The sequence below is a fragment of the Aethalodelphis obliquidens genome, unplaced genomic scaffold (genome assembly GCF_003676395.1).
Source record: "Aethalodelphis obliquidens isolate GAN/ISIS:26980383/991018 unplaced genomic scaffold, ASM367639v1 scaffold17, whole genome shotgun sequence".
Taxonomy (NCBI): domain Eukaryota; kingdom Metazoa; phylum Chordata; class Mammalia; order Artiodactyla; family Delphinidae; genus Aethalodelphis; species Aethalodelphis obliquidens.
Window position 1 is genome coordinate 7,349,642 of NW_020837961.1, and position 14,275 is coordinate 7,363,916.

The 14,275-nt window shown below is 42.5% G+C and overlaps 1 long non-coding RNA gene across 1 annotated transcript in view; it reads left to right on the plus strand.

The window, feature by feature from the left end:
• The window catches only part of LOC113625946 (uncharacterized), a 49,916-nt gene that overhangs the window by 28,930 nt on the left and 6,711 nt on the right, over positions 1-14,275 (plus strand). The window contains exon 3 of the long non-coding RNA XR_003434963.1: positions 4,091-4,132. This is a non-coding gene — a long non-coding RNA (uncharacterized LOC113625946). The remainder of the gene's footprint in view (positions 1-4,090; positions 4,133-14,275) is intronic.

A 14,275-nucleotide genomic window follows, 5' to 3' on the forward strand; every position in this document is an offset into this window, starting at 1 on the left:
CACACCTCTCACATGATTTCTAGTAGCCTGAAGCATTCCTTGGCTTGTAGATGGTGTTCTCCCTGAGTCTTCATGTTATCTTCCCTCTGTACATATCTCTGCATCCCAATTTCCCCTTTTTATAAGGACGCAGTCATATTGGATTAGGGCCCACCCTAACGACTTCATCTTAACTTGAATATCTGAAAAGACCCTATTTCTGAATAAGGTTACATTCACAGGTACTGGAGGGTTAGGACTTCAACATATATTTTAAGAATACATTTTAAAGACTATTATTATAAAAAGTGGGAATAACAGAAGATAGCTCTTCCTTTATATTTCCCAAGTTCTGTGAATCGTAGTGTCTAAATCCTACTCATCTCAGCACTTTGTCTCCTCAGTTCTAAACACAGTTCCTTTACTCAGTAAAGGTTTATGGAATGAGTGAAGGATATTTTTCTGAAAATATGAGGCACAGTGTACACTCCTAGATTGCCAGTGATATGGTTTAGAAAACTTCAGTAATTATTTCAAGATACCAACATATTTCTGGTTTGTTTTTAGTACCGGATCTCTATTTAATAATGAAATTGACATTCAAGGAGATGTAGTTAATGTTTAAGGGTACAATTCACAACCCTGCCACCATACTGTACCATCCTTTGCTTAGTGAGTTTATTGGTAGATTATATAGCTTCAAGAGTAAGGCAGCAAGGTATGCCTCGTGGAAACCAGCTGGTTTTGCTTTCTTCATGGTTATAGACTACTTACACTAACCAGTCATCTGAAATGTGGGTCCTGCGAAGGGACAAGGAAGGTGGTGCAAAGGAGTACAGATGGTCCAGCACCAGCCAGCTATCACCATTGGGAGAAATAACCCTCCAAGTCTTCTCTCTGCTTCTACCAATGCCATTTTTGCCTTTAAAGAACTCTATCATAATGCTGTCATCATAATATTCTGAAATAACATGACTTTGGTGCTCCAGATTTACTATCTTGGAGTGACTTAAGTACTGGGAAGCTGATTCCGATGGCTTCAACATCAAAGAGTCATAGGATCCCAGAACTTTGAACTAGACGTAACTTTACGCATCTGTTGGTTCAAAGTTCCAACGTAGTGCACAGAACTTTCCACAGCATCCTGCAAATGCTATTTGTGCTATTTTAAATATGAAGAAATAAAATGTAACTGACATCTTATGATATAATATCAAGTAATAAATAGTATAAAGATAAAAATATGCTGACTTTACACTCAGGAATTTATGCATGTTTCCGTTAAAAAAAAATGGAAGGCTTTGACGTTCCAGCCGCTGTTTTAGGTGCTTGGGTCCAACATTGACCAAGACAGACACACTGACTCGCTTTTCTAGGAGTTTACAGTCCCTCAGGAAATGAACATTCAATTTCAATAAAGTGTGGAAGGAGCTACAAATGGGGAAGTTAAGAGTTTGACAGAAGCACGTAGCAGGACTCTTATATTATTCTGGGGTAAGACAAGTTTCCATGATGAAGCGATGTTTATGTCAAGATTGTAAGGTTGACGAATTAAGATTGGGGGGAGGTGGAGAAAAGTGTTCCCAGCAAAAGCTACAGTACACATCAAAGTCCGGAGCTCAGAGAGAGTATGTTAATGATGATTCTTGTAAAGCATATAGCAAGTTAATTCATATTCTATTTATCTTACTCAATTACAGTGCAACTAATAGTCATGAACAGAGCTATATAGATAGAGAACACTTTCTTTTCAATGAATTTAATTGTGAATCATCTTCTATTCCTTTCATTTATTTACACCTTTCTCTTTCCATCATCTCAATGAAATTTCTCAGTGACAGCCAGTGGTTCGAGGTCCCTCAGTTCAGGGTTGGTTGTATTAAAACTTTTATTTATTTCCTGAGCATGAGCCCTGTGTTACCTCATATAATTCTCAGAACAATCTTGCCAGCAGGTGTCAATATCTGCAACTTGCACACGGGGAAACTGAGCCTCAAAGAAGTTAAATGGTATGTCCCAGTTCACAGATGGCTAGGATGCCAGCTTCTGTCTGTCTGCCTCCCTAGCCCATTCTCTTTCCACCTGGCTCTACTGCCTGTAAATTACAGAGTGGACGGTGAGAGGCCTTGTTTGAGACATGAATTAAGCTTTTCGAAATTGAAAGCCTTCAATTGCAAATGTCGAGACTTCTCTTTTTTATTCTCCCCTCATTCTAGGAAGTCTTCACTCCATTCTCCTATCCACATGACTGCCTTTGAAAAACTCATCTCTACTAAAGGAAACTCGAGATTCCTTAAGCCCCCAGTTGCTGGGTTTCCCTGCTTTAATATTTGAAAATGTACACCATCAGGAAATTTGTTCCTTTATATAAATTCATTCCTTTATGCTTCAGTTTAAAACAAATGTCTCATTGATATACTCCAGAGCAGGGAAAGAACAGAGAGGAAAGGGAACTAATAATTCAGAGCCCCAGTGCCAGGACCTATGTTAGACCCTTTAAAGACATTAGCTCATTTCATCCTCAGCATAAACTGTAGGGTGGATATTATAATTCCCACTTAACAAGGAAACATTGGCACAGCTGCCTTAGCTGCAGAGCTAGGATTTGAACTCTCATTTGTAGGTATCGGAAGTCCATGATTTTTCTACACTATGCTGCACTATGCTGATCATTCATTTATTTCTTTCAAGATTTTTTTTGGCCATGCTGCATGGTATGCAGGATCTTAGTTCCCCAACCAGGAATCGAAGCTGATCCCCCTGCAGTGGAAACGTGGAGTCTTTTATTTATTTATTTATTTATTTATTTATTTATTTATTTATATTTTTGGCTGCATTGGGTCTTCGTTGCTGCATGCAGGCTTTCTCTAGTTGTGGTGAGTGGGGGCTACTCTTTGTTGTGGTGAGCGGGCTTCTCATTGCGGTGGCTTCTCTTGTGGAGCACGGGCTCCAGGTGCGTGGTCTTCAGTACTGGCTCGCGGGCTCAGTAGTTGTGGCTCGCAGGCTCTAGAGCTCAGGCTCAGTAGTTGTGGCGCACGGGCTTAGTTGCTCCACAGCATGTGGAATCTTCCCTGACCAGGGCTTGAACCCGTGTCCCCTGCATTGGCAGGCGGATTCTTAGCCACTGCGCCACCAGGGATGTCCCGGAAGCACAGAGTCTTAACCACTGGACCGCCAGGGAAGTCCCTCAAGATTTTCACTGAGAGATTCCATGTGGTATCACTGAGAATATTAAGATGAGAATTGAACTCACTATTTAAGAAGACCCTTATTTTCTAATTGGCTCTGTATTGCTCATTGGTAATTTCTTGCATTAGGGCCTGGTGTGTAATAGGAACCTGAATATTTGATACATTACATGCTTATTTAATTTTTCACCCCAGAATATGTCCACTTGTCACCAGTATATATGCACTTTGTAGCATTTACAAAGTATAGTATACTACTTTGAATTTACTCTCATTATTTATTTGTCCCCACTGGATGCAGTCATATATCCCTGAACCCATGAAAGTCACTGTGTGTGTTCCCTGAACCTTGATTCTCTGCTCTCCAGGCCGTGCACATGTGTTCTCCCGGCCCTATGGATTTGGCCAGAAGGATTTTGAAGGGGATGGGCCTGGCGGCGCTCGTTGGCATCCCCGCTGCTTGCCTTTGGGGATTGGGTGGTCCTGCGCTTGTAGGACTGCGCATGCGTCTAGGACGCAGGTGCGGTGAAGCGGCAGGTGGCGAGGGGCTGCGGAAGTTCAGCTCCCCGCTGGTTCCTCTACCGGCTATCATGCTGCTCCCCTCATTTAACTTTGAGTGGGTGGAAACACGTCTGTGTCCAGTGTAGTGCCCGCTTCTCGCTATTTTGTTCTTTAGACTTTTCCATCTCCACATTGCACCTCTCCAGAGTGGCGGAGAGGCAGGGGAAAGGAGGCAAAGCCGAGGCCTGCAGGTGCCGGAGAACCATTAGGCCTTTTCGTTTTCTTTAGAGCAGTGGTAGCCTTTGTGCACTTTGAATGTCCTTGTCTCTAAACTGAGCAGCAAACGTAGAAACTACCTTGGTTTGAAAATATTTTCCAAAGGTTTCTTCTGAACTCTCATTCACTCTTTTGTTTTTTCCCAGGTCCTGGAAGGATGACCTTGGTGTGAAAACTGGAGGGCTCAGGTATGAAGTCTCAGATATATCTAACCAAAGCTTTGACACATGCAAGTGTTTAATGGCCTTTGACATCCTCAGGCTTGGGACCTATGTTGGTCCCCAAATCTGCCATCTTTAACAATGACATTTAGGAATCTCCAGCAACCTATGCTTGTGCTGTAATCTGGCTCCAGTTTGAATATACGTTAGATGCAATTTTTCTGTATAGAGATATTTATCTGGGACTACTTTATTCCACCTAACCCAAATGAAAAACACGGAAAAACCTGTGAACTGGTATTGTTAAAATTAAATACAAAATGGAGACCAGACTTGTAACTTCCGTGGCAGACAAAACCATTTAAGCCACAGAAGCAAAACTAAATGGAGGGCTTCCCTGGTGGCGCAGTGGTTGAGAGTCCGCCTGCCGATGCAGGGGACACGGGTTCGTGCCCCGGTCCGGGAAAATCCAACATGCCGCGGAGCGGCTGGGCCCGTGAGCCATGGCCGCTGAGCCTGTGCGTCCGGAGCCTGTGCTCCTTAACGGGGAGAGGCCACAGCAGTGAGAGGCCTGCGTACCGCAAAAAAAAAAAAAAAAAAAAAAGCTAAATGGAGATTATTTCATGAACTTAGGTTATTTCTTGTAAATGCCTTTGATAATCATAAAATGTGTTGTCTTCCTAAATATGTTATCAGATAATCACTTTTAACCAACCCCCTACCATCTGGAAACCCCCATTGAAATAACCAATCATTGTAAAAGTTAAACGACTTCCTTATTTTCATTTTATAAATCATCCTGTAACATCACGTCCTTGAGCTTCATATCAGTTTTAAAGTTGAAACCTCCCACTTCTCAAACTGTTCGTATATGCACAGTAACTCTTACTAAATACTATTTACTGATCTGGTGGTTTTAATTTTGCTATTTCTGGATTTTTGACAGTGTTATGGGCTGAATTGTGTCCTTCTAAAACTTATATGTTGAAGCCCTGATTCTTAGTACCTCAGAATGTGATTCTATTTGGAGACAGGATCTTTTTTTTTTATTTTTGCGGTACGCGGGCCTCTCACTGCTGTGGCCTCTCCCGTTGCGGAGCACAGGCTCCGGACCCACATGTCCAGTGGCCATGACTCACGGGCCCAGCCGCTCTGGGGCACATGGGATCCTCCCGGACTGGGGCACGAACCCGTGTCCCCTGCATCAGCAGGCGGACTCTCAACCACTGCGCCACCAGGGAAGCCTGAGACAGGATCTTTAAAGAGACAGTCGAGTTAAAATGCGGTCATTAGAGAGGGCCCTAATCCAATCTGACTCGTGTCCTCATAAGAAGAGGAAATTGGGACGGAGATGCACAGAGAGGGAAGACCATGTGAAGACACAGGGATAAGACGGCCACCTACAAACCAAACAGAGAGATGTCAGAAGAAACCAGCCCTGCCAACAACTTGGTCTCAGACTTCTAACCTCCAGAACTGTAAGAAGACAAATTTTTGTTGTATAAACCACTCTGTCTGTGGTACGTTGTTATGGCAGCCCTAGCAAACTAATACAGTTGGTTTCCAAGTATGTGCTGAAAGGGCTGTGTTTCCAGTTAGACACATTCAATTTAGATAAGATAGTACCACACCAAAGAAGACATCCTCCAAAACAATTGATTTTGACAATGTAGTTTTCCTGATAGTATCAATTCTACTCTACCAAGGAATAAGCGCTCGGAAATTCAGGGTTATGGCCGCCGTTCAGCTAGCGGCAGTTAATGGAGTATATGTGGCCTCAAGCCATCTTCTAACCGAAAATTGATTTATCAGTATGTAAAAGTGGTAAAGCTCTTCTTCTTCATGAAGGCTGTCATTAAAGTTACATAAATGGGGACATTTTAACCATAACCTCTACAATCGAAATAAGGTCGGGGGACTTCCCTGGTGGTCCACTGGTTAAGACTCCGTGTTCCCAATGCAGGGGCCCCGGGTTCCACCCCTGGTCAGAGAACTAGATCCCCCATGCTGCAACTGAAGATCCTGCACGCGGCAACGAAGATCCTGCGTGCCTCAAAGAGCACCCGGTGCAGCCAAATAAATAAGTAAATATTAAAAAAAACAAAGTCAGTAATTTGATATTGTTTTTTGAAAAAATATATTTTGGCAATACTTGTGGGGCATCGGATGCAAAAAGCATGGGGCAGGACTATTTAGGGAGAAAAAGAACAGAAACAGTGTTCACCGGATTTTAATTAAAACATCGTTTATTGAGTATTGCACTTTACTGGAGTGAAAGATATGTATATGTTATGAAAACTAATTTAAGACTGCTTTTTGCTCACAAAGAGAAACAGCTGGGTTTCAGCATTTGTGTATATTCAAGATCAGTCTTCACTGAGAAGAAGAGACTCTATAGCCACTTGGGGAAGAAAATGAAAAGTCAGCTTACTCATCAGTCGTTAGAAAACATTCTTTGTGTGCACACGGAATATGAATCTCGTCAGGTTGATCGTACAGCCACGTCCAGTTCTTAGGAAGCTTAATCTCTGGATGAGATGCCATTTTTAGTTGAGTATTTTAGACCCCAAATTAGACATTTGTACAATATAACCATTTATTCACACTGCTACCAGGCAGCATCCCTAAAGACCTGTGAACCATGGACCGCGCACTTACGCCGATTTCCGGAATTCTGGGCAATTCTGGGAGAGGATGATAGGATGGTGACCCAAAGGGTGCAGAGCTTCCCTTCCCACATCTTTGCATGGATTTGAAATCTAATTCTAACAACTCTGAGTATCTGAGAAAAGGAAAGTCCTCACTACAGATTTATTGATTGCCCCAGAGGAGATGCCGTGCCCTTTCCAACACAAATGAGCAGGCATAAAGAGAAGGTAAAGATTTTAAAGGACACCTGACTTGCAGCCCTGGCAGCCTTTGCTAGCTGTCAGCGAAAACACTTGTGTTGTTCCAGAAACCATGGCAACCTCAAACTCCCCCTCCAGAATGGTTGAATTTCGGAATCTCTTCACCGTCCACCAGAAGGAATTTCCACCATCCGTGAAGCAACAAGACACAACTGAAGAATGAAAATAGTTGACAGATCACTGACATTAATCACTAAGCTATTAACATGTACACTGTATAACCCTTTATAAATTGCAGGGCACTTTCCCCGTTTAATCCTGCCTCTCTCCCTGATTCACCTATGTTACCTGATGGTTTCTTCCTACAGCTTTAACCTCAGGCAGCTGAAGAGTCTATGTTGACCAAGGCAGTGGTACAGTTGCGGCACCTGACCCATCAGCTGCAGCCTGGGCATTCACTTCAGTGCTTTCAGTTAGACTCTGAAGCGTCTGGGTTGAGCCACAGCCTTTCTCCACTTCCCTCCACGTTGGCCTAGACCCATGGCTTCTGCCCCATTTTCTTCTTAAGTGTTTTGATTAACCTGAATCCCATCCACTTGGCCAAGACCTTGATTGATCTAGAAACACCTGCCCCAGTGGGTGGTTTCTGTTCCCGTGCCCCACAGCAAGATACAAAGCGCATCTTGCTTTTCTTGTGGGACTGACTGCCGTAGATGGACGCTGCCCTTCATCAAGCCTGAAATGGTTATGCCCCTTGGTCCACAGTGTTTGGGGTTAACACTGCCTTACCCTCAGGGATAAGCCCTGTAATATAGCCAGTTCCTCTGGTTCTGCGCCCTCCCAGCCCAGGCTTCCACCCGCCTCCCTAGGGAGCCCTCTAAAAGTTCATGACTTCTCACCAGTCAAGGGAGGGAGGCAGTTAACCTTCTGTTTTGGTTTTTGTTGCTTGTTTGTGTTAAAATGTTATTTTGATCTTCCAAATAATTTATATAGCAAGCGGGGTATATATTTTAATCCCATTTGAGCAAAGCACCCCAGTGACTTTCCCTAATGCCACAGTGCTAGTAAAGTGGCGGGGCCAGGGCTTAAACCCAGGTCATGAAACCATAGATCTTTAGGGCTTGAAAGGCCTTTAAAAGTCATCTAATCCAACCAAGTAAACGAAACCTGGATCTCCTGCGTAACATCTCTGCCAAGTAGTTAACTAGCCTGTGTTTGAATGCCTTCCCTCACAGGACAGCTCGGTTCATCTTTGGCTATAGTTCAGACAGTCATTTGTTTAATCATCCTCACACTCTTTAATTCATCAAACAAGTATTTCAGGTCCTAATATGGGCACCATCAGGTGTTATGTGGCCACTGAGGTAATTTCTGGAAGTAAATTTAGTTAAAGATAGAAAGTGGAAAGTTCTACAGGAGAGGTACTGATAAAGTGCTATGGAAACTGTTGGAAATTTCTTCCTTCTACTGACCTGAAAACTGTCTTACTGTGTAGCTTCCAAAATTTGGTCTTAATTCTATTCTTCCCATTCATAAAAAAAAAAAAAATTACTTTTTTTCATTACAGCTAGTGTGTCATTCTTCAGTTGTTTCTCATAAAGGACTTCTCAGATCCTTTCTCTCTCCTGATTACTCCTCCCTGAACCCATTTCAGTTTGTCTATGAGTCTCTGAAAGGGTTTCCCTGTAGCTGAACAGAATGTGATGTGGACTGTTCAGAAGAGAAGTGAACTGCCATTTCTCATTCTGGATAAAATAATTCTGTAGGGCATGAAAACTATTTGGTGACCACACTCATCCATTATTGTTTCAAACTGACTTTACTCTGAACTAATACCCGCAGTGCCAGGTGTTGCAAAGGTACGGTTGCGATCAGGATCCCACTCTTAAATGTCTTATCCTGTCAGACTATTATACTATTTTTTTTTTTTTTTTTTTTTTTTTTGCAGTACGCAGGCCTCTCACTGCTGTGGCCTCTCCCGTTGCGGAGCACAGGCTCCGGATGCGCAGGCTCAGCGGCCATGGCTCACGGGCCCAGCCGCTCCGCGGCATGTGGGATCTTCCCGGACCAGGGCACGAACCCGTGTCCCCTGCATCGGCAGGCGGACTCTCAACCACTGCGCCACCAGGGAAGCCCAAGACTATTATACTGTTTCTCATGTGACAGACCTCTTACTACTTAAAGTTAATTAATAATTATTATTTTTAATTGGGGTAAAATACACATAAAGTGTACCATTTTAACCATTTTTAAACACAGAGTTCAGTAGCATTAAATATATTCACTTTATTGCACAACCATCACCACATCCATTTCCAGAACTTTTTCATCTTCCCAAATGGAAACTCTGTGCCCATAAAACTAACTCCCCAAATCCCCCTCCCTGCAGCCTCTCACAGTGAGCATTCTACTTTCTGTCTCCGTGAATTTGACTGCTCTAAGTACCTCACATAAGTGGAATTGTGTAGTAGTTGATTGTTTTGTGCGACTGGCTTATTTCACCTACCTTAATGTGTTCAAAATTCATCTATGTTGTAGCCTGTGTCAGAATTCCCTTCATTTTTTTTCTTTTTTTTTTGCGGTATGCGGACCTCTCACTGTTGTGGCCTCTCCCGTTGCGGAGCACAGGCTCCGGACGCGCAGGCTCAGCGGCCATGACTCACGGGCCTAGTCGCTCCGCGGCATGTGGGATCTTCCCGGACCGGGGCATGAACCCGTGTCCTCCGCATCGGCAGGCGGACCCCCAACCACTGCGCCACCAGGGAAGCTCCCAGACTTTCTTTACATCAGACATTCTGTGAAAAAAAGCCCCTTGCTTTACATAAGGCTTATATGTGTAGAAGACATTAACTTATCACTCTCACTTCACCAATTTGAAATGTGAATCTTTTAACTATATCCCATGTCTGTTTAATATTTCATTTAAATGTGCTGAGTCTCCTTTTGTAAGCAGTGAATCATCAGGATGTTACAGGATTATCATCAAAACCAGTTCAATTAGTATTCACCGTGTCAGGCAGTGTGCTAGGTGCTTGTGTATACTGGTAAGCAAAGTTTAGACATAGACACTCCCTCAAGGATCTTATACTTTTAGAGGACACTGTTTATGTTCTAAAACCCGTTGTCTCTCAGCCTTCTCCACCTTAGTAAAGGGCATCATTGCCATCTAACCTGCTGCTCAAGCCAGAAATCTAGGACTTTTCTTTGGTTTTTCCTCTCCCAGCCCTCCGGCTCCCTTCTCTGCTACCTCTAGAATAGATCTTGGCTACATCCACTTCTCTTCATCTCTACTGCCATCGTCTGAACCCAAGCCGCTGCTATTTCTAGTCTGGATTACTGTGAGAGCCTCAATAACCTCCTAACTGGTCTACCTAATCCTCCTATTGTTCCCCTTCCATCCCTTGCCATCCATCAAGGGACCAGTGATCTATTCAAAACCTCCTCATTGCATGTATAAAAAAAATCAAAACCCCTGTAAAGCTCTGCATGCTACGTCCCTGCCTTTCTCTCTGAAGTTCTCTCCCGCCCCTCCGCTCCGCTCACTCTGCTGCAGCCACACTGGCTGTCCTTTCAGTGCGTAACAATGGCAAGCTCTTCTCAGCCTCACGGCTTTCACAGACGCCGTTCCCTCTGCCAGGGCTGCTCTTAAGCTGCTTGGCCTCTCTTTACCTCCTGAAAATTTAACCTTACAGGCTTTCTCTTCAGGGAGGAATTCCCGGAAAATGCTGGGTAGGTCTCTCCATTAAAGTGTGTGTGTGTGTGTGTGTGTGTGTGTGTAGGGGGACAGTGTAGAGATCAGTTTGACAGAAGCGCTCAGTGCTGGGCCAAAGTAAGCTAGGGTCAGGGTCTTGGGATGGGTGTGGGGAACAGGTTGAAGAACTAAGTTCTGATGAATATTTGTCAGATCTAGAATGACCAAAGGAACTCAGAGGGAGGTGCGGGTCAGAAAAGGCAGTTAGGGAAATGTTGAAGTAGTCCAGGGATACAGATAAGGACCTAAACTGAGGTTGAGAAAGAAGTAATGTAGAGTATGGAAGGCTGAATAATGGCCTGCCACAGATGTCCGTGTCCTAATGCCCAGAACATGTGAATATGTTCTCTTATATGGTGAAAGGGACTTTGCAGATGTGATTAATGATCCTGAGATGGGAAATTACCCTGGACTATTTGGGTGTGTCCAATGTAAGGACAAGGGTCTTTATAAGAGGGAGGCGGGGTGGGCAATGTTAGGAGAAGGTGATGTTACTGTGGAAACAGAGGTTGGGGTAATGTGGACACGAGCTCAGGAATGTGAGCAACTTCTAGAAGCTGGAAGAGGTTAGAAACAGATTCTCCTCTGGAGCTTCCAGAAGGAATCAGTCTTGCCAACGTCTTGATTTTATCCCTGTAAGACTCATTGAGGATTTCTGGCTTCCAGAACTATAAGAGAATAAATTTGTGTTGTTTAAGCCACTAAGTAGGTGGTAATTTGTCACAGCAGCAATAGGAAACTAACATATAGAGGAAGAGATGGATGTGAAAGACATTACAAAGGAAAAGTGGTGGTTTCTGATGAATGACTAGATGAGGGGAGAAGAATTGAGAATCAAAGAAATTCCAAGTTTCTGAATCTAGATTACGAAGGCATTGGAAAGGGAATTAATTTCTGGGGGAAAAATGAGTCAATTTTATATATTTTGCTTGGGTTCCAGGGAGGGCATCCAAAATTAAGTTTACCTTATATGAGGGTTTGATTTTGGGGCTTCAGGAAGGGGCCCTTAGGAGGCAAAATGCAGCTCCCACATTGTCCAGTGATGTTTATATCACTTAGATCCGTTATATCAGAGGTGAAGTCACCTCACTTAAAACTCCCTTCTGGGAGAGAATGGCCAAGTATTAAGCCTTATTGCATTTTAGTATGAATGTGCTTATCGTGTTCTTAGATTTGGTAAGTGGGTGAGGCAAAGAGTCCATGAACACTCTTAGAATGCCTGCCGAGCTACTCTTAGAAGTCTTAAGTGAGTCATTATTAACTCTTATGTGAGTTATTAATTATGTGAGTATATGCACTGTTAATAACTCTTATGTGAGTTATTAATTATGTGAGTATATGCACCGTTTTTGTGGTGACAGTGTGTAAGTTTCATCAGGTTCTCAAAAGGATAGAAGATCAAAAAAGAAAGTTAAGAATTATGCTCTACTCCTATGGGATATCAGAGGGTGGAAGAGGGCAGGCAGAGGGCAAGAGGAAGCAGAAAAGGCAACACATGAGAAATAGACTCACAGACATAGAGAACAAACTTATGGTTACCAAAGGGGATAGCAGGGGCAGGGGGGGATAAATTAGGAGTTTGGGATTAACATATACACACTACTATATATAAAATAGGAAAATAACAAAGACCTACTGAGTGGCACAGGGAACGACCCTCAATATCTTGTAAAACCTTATAAGGGAAAAGAATCTGAAAAAGAATATATATGTGCATGTACATATGTACATATATATATCTGAATCACTTTGCTGTACACTTGAAATTAACACTAAATTGTAAATTAACTATACCTCAATTAAAAAAAAAAGAAAGGGCAACACATGAAAACTCCACAGTCGTTCTTTTGCTGCCGCACAGTACTGCTAATTCATGCCTCTCTTTTCCCTTACTAGACCCATTTCAGGGCTTCTTGTGCTTCTAGAACCAGCTTGCAAAGCAGCTGCAGAGTTTTTTTGTTCTGTTGAGGGTTATTTTATTTGCTGACAATGTGTTCTTTAAAAGATTCTTTTTTTGGTGTTTTACAGAATACTTCATCTATTTTTCAAAAAATGGATGAAGAAATTTTATTTTCTTTTTTTAAAAAATATTTATTTATTTAATTAATTTATTTTGGCTGCGCCGGGTCTTCATCGCGGCACGTGGGATCTTCGTTGCTCCATGCGGGCTTCTTAGTTGCAGAATGCACGTGGGATCTAGTTCCCCAGCCAGGGATTGAACCCGGAACCCCTGCATTGGGAACTCAGAGTCTTACCCACTGGACCACCAGGGAAGTCCCTGGGTTTTCTTTTTTAAAAAATATTTATTTATTTACTTATTTGGCTATGCCGGGTCTTACCTGCAGCACGTGGGATCTTTAGCTGCAGCATGTAGGCTCTCTTAGTTGTGGCGTGCGGGATCTAGTTCCCTGACCAGGGATCGAACCCGGGCCCCCTGCATTGGGAGCACAGAGTCTTAACCACTGGACCACCAGGGAAGTCCCTCATCTATGTTTTTTAAAGGGGTTTTCTAATATTACAAATACTAGTATTTCCACAAAGTGAATATTAAAGTATAACTCAATAAATAATTATCATTGGTAATCTCTTTTCAAAGGTGAGACATAGAAAGCTTAGGTAGCGTTTTTTTTTTTTTTTTGGAGAAGTAAGCACTTCTTTTATTCACTATAACCCCTATGAATCCCGAACCCACAAGGTCCACACAAACAGAATAATAATCGTTTAAAATATCTCATTTTTTTCCATTGTCGCCTTACTTTTTTTTTATTCAAACAGAAAGTCACGAAAATTATAATCATCCTCATCAGTTCACTCAGTGCCATGTAATTAATTTTTTTTTATCTTGATCTTTTGTTAGCACTTTTATGAGTTCATCAGTTTTCCATTAGAGTTCTGAGAATGCTTATTCATTCAGTTCAGCAGTAGAGTCAGTTACCAGAAACCTGTACTTGTCAGAGTCTTTTCCATGAATTCCTTGAAGATGAAACTCTTTTATAGGAACATTTTTGTGAAAGCATCAGAGTACACCCAGAGCTGTCTGTATATGACAAAAGACTTAAAAATGCCCACGGTTAAAGATTTGATGAAAGTTCATAATAATGCAATTGACAAGGAAATTTAGTTATTTCTGAGATATACATTTTAAAATAATAACTAGAATTATGACTTATAACATTATACCAGAACATATAAGATTTTTAGGAATTTCATGTAATGTCTGAAACATTTATATTAACATATTTCCATACAAATAACCCAAAGAAAGTTTAGTATTAGTTTTTTTTGTGTGTCTTTTTTTTTGCGGTACGCGGACCTCTCACTGTTGTGGCCTCTCCCGTTGCAGAGCACAGGCTCCGGACGCGCAGCCTCAGCGGCCATGGCTCACGGGCCCAGCCGCTCCGCGGCATGTGGGATCTTCCCGGACCGGGGCACGAACCCGTGTCCCCTGCATCAGCAGGCAGACTCTCAACCACTGCGCCACCAGGGAAGCCCTTTTTTTTTTAATTTTTTAATTTAATTTTATTTATTTTTTTATACAGCAGGTTAGGTAGCTTCTAATTAGCAGCAGCT